Source organism: Monodelphis domestica, chromosome 7 (genome assembly GCF_027887165.1).
Source record: "Monodelphis domestica isolate mMonDom1 chromosome 7, mMonDom1.pri, whole genome shotgun sequence".
Taxonomy (NCBI): domain Eukaryota; kingdom Metazoa; phylum Chordata; class Mammalia; order Didelphimorphia; family Didelphidae; genus Monodelphis; species Monodelphis domestica.
The window spans coordinates 166,495,369-166,501,368 of NC_077233.1; the positions used below are offsets into that span (position 1 = coordinate 166,495,369).

The following is a 6,000-nucleotide window of genomic DNA, read 5'->3' on the forward strand; positions in this document are numbered from 1 at the left end:
AAGATATATGTATATAAATATATATATATATACACATATGTATATGTATATATATATATATATACATGTAATCAACAGAGGGAAGGCACTAGATTTAACATGGATCAGGAAAGACTTCCAGTAGAAAGTGAAATTTTAGCTGGTACTACTTGAATAAAACCAGAGAAGCCAGGAGGTAGGATGAAGAGAGAGAGAGAGCATTCTGGTATGAGAAACAGCTAGTGAGAATACTCAGGATTTGGAAGAATAGCAATGAGGGTCATTTGTTGATTCTCATCCTCTTTAATGCCTTCTGGACATTTGACATTGCTGACCACTCTCTCCTCCAAACTCAGTTCACCCTTGGTTCTGATATCTTGACTTGTGAATGAATTGGATTTAAGTGGGGGTAGTTATACAAAGTCACAGTCTCTTTCTTCCAGAGTCATCATCGAAGTACAGAACAAAAGGCAAGAAAAAAGTCAGGATTACTAGTGATGGCTCAGGATGCAGAGAATGACCTTGGCTTCTTTGATGTTTAACTAGGTGCTCCACAGTGACTTTTCTTCACTGTCATAGACAAGACGTTAGAATGAATTGTTCTCATCTCTTCTTCCCTCTGTCTATCAGGAAAGTCTTTCCATGTCTGGGGTAGACATTCCTCTAACTCACCTGGAGGTTTGAGGTCTAGCAGTTCTTAACCTGGTTTAGCTTGTCTGCCTAGACAGTGTTCAGGAGGGTGGTGGCTGTGAATGCTACAGCTTCTTGGAGCCACAAGTGAGAGCTGGGTTGAAGATGGATGTCAGAGGGGGAAAGTAGCCCTGAAAAGGGGCTCAGCAAGCCCTCACAGCAGAGGTACTAGTCTACCATGAATACCTTGTATTTTGGGAAGGAAGGTGTCTTTCCTGTCCTACCACTTTGTCTACCTGTCTCTCTCTTTGCTGCAGTACCACCACTGAGGGCATAGGGCTCAAACCCAGAAATTTGGTTTTCTCTGGATTTCATTGGTGTGTGTGTGTGTGTGTGTGTGAGAGAGAGAGAGAGAGAGAGAGACAGACAGACAGACAGACAGACAGACAGAGACAGAGATAGGTAGGTAGGTAGGTAGGTAGGTAGATAGATAGATAGATAGATAGATAGATAGATAGATAGATAGATAGATAGGAATGAGGAGGTGGCAATAGGGGGCTTAAGGAGGGTTGAGGGTGGGTCAAAAAGGAAAGCTTCTCTCCAACTGGTGCAAAACTATTCTCACAACAGGGAAATCTTATCAATGTTCAACTTCAATCAAGTTGACTGATCTGTTCTCTTAGATGTAAAATGAGGGGATTAGGTTAAATGATATCTAGGTGTCTTTGATTGTCTATTGAATGTTGCCATTTGTCTTGATCACTTCTGCCTTAAAACAGCCTTAGTTTCCATAGCTGTAACGTAAAGGGCAATTGAACTGGATAATCTTTTAATGGCTAAAAATATATACCTTGATGTCCCCAAATCAAAGTCATTATCTTATGCTCCAAATAGTCTCTCCTTGGCTGTTCTCCTAGTCCTTTTACTATCATCTCTATTCCCCAAACTTTCATCTAATATATCCAATCAGTCATCACCATAGTTCTTCATCTAAGATTACCTATAACTTGTATTTTTGACTAACCTCTGACCTGGTCTCCATTTCTATCCCCAAGTCCCCCAACTTTTACCTACCACTGACATACAAATCCTTCTCAAACATTATTCACATTAATAAACCTCCAAGGACAAAAACAATCATCAGTTTTCCATTATCTGTAAGGTAGCATCTAAACTTCCTGACCTGGCATTCCAAGATCTTACTGATCTAATTGAAATCTTAATTGTTTTTCTCATTATTCCTTGAGCAAGCCCCTTCTTTTCCCTCTTTGCCATTACAAAAGTGCTACCAGTGAGAATGGATTATTCTTGTCATCACATCTTAATCTCTATAACAAATAGAATGCTTTTTGTAAATCTCAGAATAACTTTAATAAGTCATAACTTTAAAAAGTATGTGATTATTATCCAAAGCCCATATCCTTTCCTATTCCATCTTTGAAGCCTTTTTAAACTATTCCACGCTAAATGTACTTGAGAAAAAATTTAAAATCCCTATAAAATGTTTGTTTTTCTTCTTCTTCAGGACATATAGCAATTACTGAGCATATGTTCTATTAAAAAAAAAACCAACTCTTACCTTCTGTCTTAAAATTGATACTAAATATCATCTTAGAATGCATACTAAATATCTATTTCAAAGCAGAAGGATGATACAAGGCACTTAGAGTTAAGTGACTTGCCCAGGGTCACACAGCTAAGAAATACTTGAGGTCAAATTTGAACCCAGGACCTCTGATTTTCGGGCCTGGCTCTCTATCCAATGAGCTACCTACTTGCCCCTAATATGTTTGAATTTATGACTAGTAATTTTTCATGTTAATTTCTTGTCTTCTCAATTTAATTGTCATCTCCTTGAGCCTGGGGATTGAACCTGACATTTACTTTTCCTGTATAAGGAGGAGGGCATTATACTTCTTTCTCTCCTTATACCTCTTAAACTTAATCCAATAAATACTGTATTACATGAACAGCAATAACTCATCTCTATATGGCTAAATGCTATTTTTCTCAAGAACTCTGAAGGGTAAGTAGTATATTATTCCCATTTTATAGATGAAATAACTGAGGCTACAGAGCCTTGCAAATGATCCTGCAGTGACTTAGAATCTAATATAGGATCTGATCACAAGTCTCATGCTTAGCACACTACCCACAGCTCCATAGTTAACAAGATGACTAATTTATCTTTAATTGTAAATTCACATGCAGTGCCAAAATGAATGGAGGCAGTGTTCTCTGACTTAGAGTAACTTGGAAAACATGAACAAACAAAAGAAAGAAAAAGCATTCCTTAAGCTTAATCTAGTACTATTTAGTACTAGGTAAACAAATGTAGAAGCAGAGCCCATCAGTGCTTGGCCTCAAAGAGATTCCTTCTTAAGGGAGAAGACTCACAGATCTTTCACTGTGAGATTGCATTAAGTACACATGAGAGAAAATTATTCTTCGGTACTTACCCTTTGAAAATAGTAGATCCAAGTGAGGCTCCTCTTCTCGGTCCTGGCCCCTGCTGTAGCCTGCCTGGCTCTTTTGCTTTCTAGGGGGCTGGAGCAGAATGAACTGAGCAGGGCAGAACTCAGTGAAAACCTTGATGAGATGAGGTAGATATAAACCTTTCCCTTTCCCTTTCCCATAGACTCTCCCTAGCAATGGCTTTCTTTCTTTTAAATGATTAAAGATACTAAAGAAATTTACAAAAGAAGTTTCATAATCCACAAAGTGCGATAGGGAAATCTTTGTGCCTGAAGCAAAAATGGATTGCTCTCTGGCTGAGTGGCAGTGTTTACAATGGTGAATTCTGGTTGGTTTTGGTGACTCTTTCCTATGCAAATTTAATCTTACTGTAGTGGTGTAAATGAATAGCTTTTAAAGTGAAATTGATGGGTTAGACTTGAGAACTCTGATCAACTTAGAGACCCAGCAGAAAGATAGGTAATTGATTCAAGGGGCTGAAAGAGACATATTTTTGCCTTGTCCAATGTGGGAATTTGTTTTTGGACTATGTGTATTTATTACAGGATTGTTTTCCTTTTTTCCTGCAAATGGGGGGGGGAGGAGATAAAATGGATTTTTGTTCACTTAAAAAAAAGAAATAAATGAAATTGGCAAGGCTGTCTGCAGCTTTAGACAAAAGATCAGAGTGATTAGTGGGGTCAATGGCAACTTGGCCCAACCCTCTCACTTAATAGATGAGGAGCTGATAGGGAGTTGACAAGTCATCAGAAAGTTACACAAGCAATAAATAGAAGAGCCTGGAATTTGAATCCAGGTCTTCAGACTTCAAAAGAAGTCCTTTGTGCCACATTGTCTTCATGTTTTCCTTTCTCTTTCTTAGTCTTTCCTCTTGTAATTTATAAACCCATGATGTCTATCCCTCTCTATCCTATGTAGTTCCCTTCCCTCCCCAGAATTAGAACCCTTTACCCTTTAGTTGATGGTTTTTAGAAATTATTGTAGCCATGGGGTAAAAAAACATTATGTGATGGTTCATTTTGGGGTAATGAAATGATTGGCAATTTGATTAGGCTGGTTCTCAGAAATCAGGCTAAAGGGGGCAACTGGGTGGCTCAGTGGATTGAGAACCAGGCCTAGAGACAGGAGGTCCTGGGTTCAAGTTTGACTTCAGACACTTCCTGGTTGTGTGACCCTGGGCAAATCACTTAACCCCCATTACCTAGTCCTTACCACTCTTCAGCCTGGAACCAATACATAGTATTGATTTCCAAGATAGAAGGTAAGGTTTTTTTTTTCCTTTTTTAAAGAAGTCAGGTTAACTCTGGCCCCATACCCTAAGGTTTTCCAATTCCATGTCACTCAAACCAAGCTTATCATTTTGCCTAAGTCTCTTCTTCCTTCTGACTTCACTATTTTTGTCTAGGGGTCACTGGTCACACTCTAGGGGTCACACTCCCATGTTAATAAGCTCAAAATTAGTTCTCTTCAATTCTTCCCTCTCTTTCATGTCCACTAAGTTACTATATCCATCAGTTCTTTCCTCTGATTTGTCCTCTCTATAGCCATTACCACTACCCAAGTTTGTGTTCATCACCAGCTTTCTGAACTGTTGTGATCCAAGGCTAAAAGACCTCCTTGTCTCCACTTTACCAACCCTTCCCCTTCTCATCTCCAGTTCATTGTTCACAGTATTTATGGATAATTTTCATTTGTGAACATGTCCTTTATCTACTCAAAGATGAAGCAGAGTTATTTTTTGGGCAGAGGCATGGGCCTGGAGTCAATAAGATCTAGGTTCAAATCACATCAAATACTGGCTGTGTGATCTTCAGCAAGTAAAATGGGTAGATTGGAGTTGATCTATAAGGCCCCTTCTAGTTTTAAATGTATAATCTTTTTAAAAATTAAATTTGTTATGTATTTATTTTTAGCATTCTTTCCTTTTTTATATTTTGAATTCCAGATTCTCTCCTTCCATCTTATCCACACTGAGAAGGCAAACAACATATCAGTCACATATGTGAAACCATGAAAAACATATGTCCATATTAGCAATATATCAAAACAATTTTTCTCTTCTCTTCTTTTTTTTTCTTCAATTTTTAAGACCCTCCAAATTCTGACACTACTTCTATTCCTTATATTACTTCCCTTTTCTCACTGTGTTTTTCAGGATGTACAATTATCTGCCTCCCAAAACACATCTGAGCTTATTCACCTTTTTGTCATCATATTTGCTGTGCTTTGTGCCCAGAATGTTTTCCCATCCCTTCTTGGACTACTGATTTTTCCCTTCGTACTTTAAAGATCATCTCAAATGCACGTGCTCTATGAAAACTTCCCTGATTTCCATACCCCTTTCCTTTAAAAGGAATACTTTGTTTTATAGTTCTCAAATAAATTTATCATGTTAACATTATAATTCCTTGTGTCTTATCCCCTTGCTGGATTATAGATGCTCTTTCAATGTGATGGTGAACCTATAGCATGGGTACCAAAGATGTCATGTAGAACACTCTCTGTGGGAGGAACTGCTCCCCTCCCCCTTTCCATTGTGCCTGAAGACATTGCCCCTCTGCCTAGTAGCCCAATGGAAGTGTTTTCTCCCTCTCCTGTCTGGGCTAAGGGGGTGGGGCTGGGCATACCCAGCATGTGGAGGAATGGGCAAGGCACACAGCCTCTGATGGGGCAAGCATGGCATTCCGTCTGAGGGATGGAGTGGGAGTGAGGCCCAGCACAACATCTCTAAAAGGTTCGCCATCACTTTTTGGATACAGAGGTGTTTGGATTGGAGGAATCAGTATCAGAAGTATGGGTAGGGTGTGAACTTAGAGTTGATTGTGTTGGGTTGGAAGACTGGGTGGGGTGTGAACTTAGAGTTGATTGTGTTGGTTGGGAGTGTGGGTGGGGTGTGTACTCAGAGTGGGTTGATTA

General features: G+C 39.1%; 1 protein-coding gene across 1 annotated transcript in view; it reads right to left on the minus strand.

The window, feature by feature from the left end:
- SLC28A3 (solute carrier family 28 member 3) overlaps positions 1 to 3,403 on the minus strand; it is a 138,499-nt gene extending 135,096 nt beyond the window's left edge. Inside the window, exon 1 of the mRNA XM_007498894.3 lies at positions 3,069 to 3,403. The gene's annotated coding sequence lies outside the window, so the exon portion shown is untranslated. The remainder of the gene's footprint in view (positions 1 to 3,068) is intronic.
- Positions 3,404 to 6,000: the final 2,597 nt, after the last annotated feature.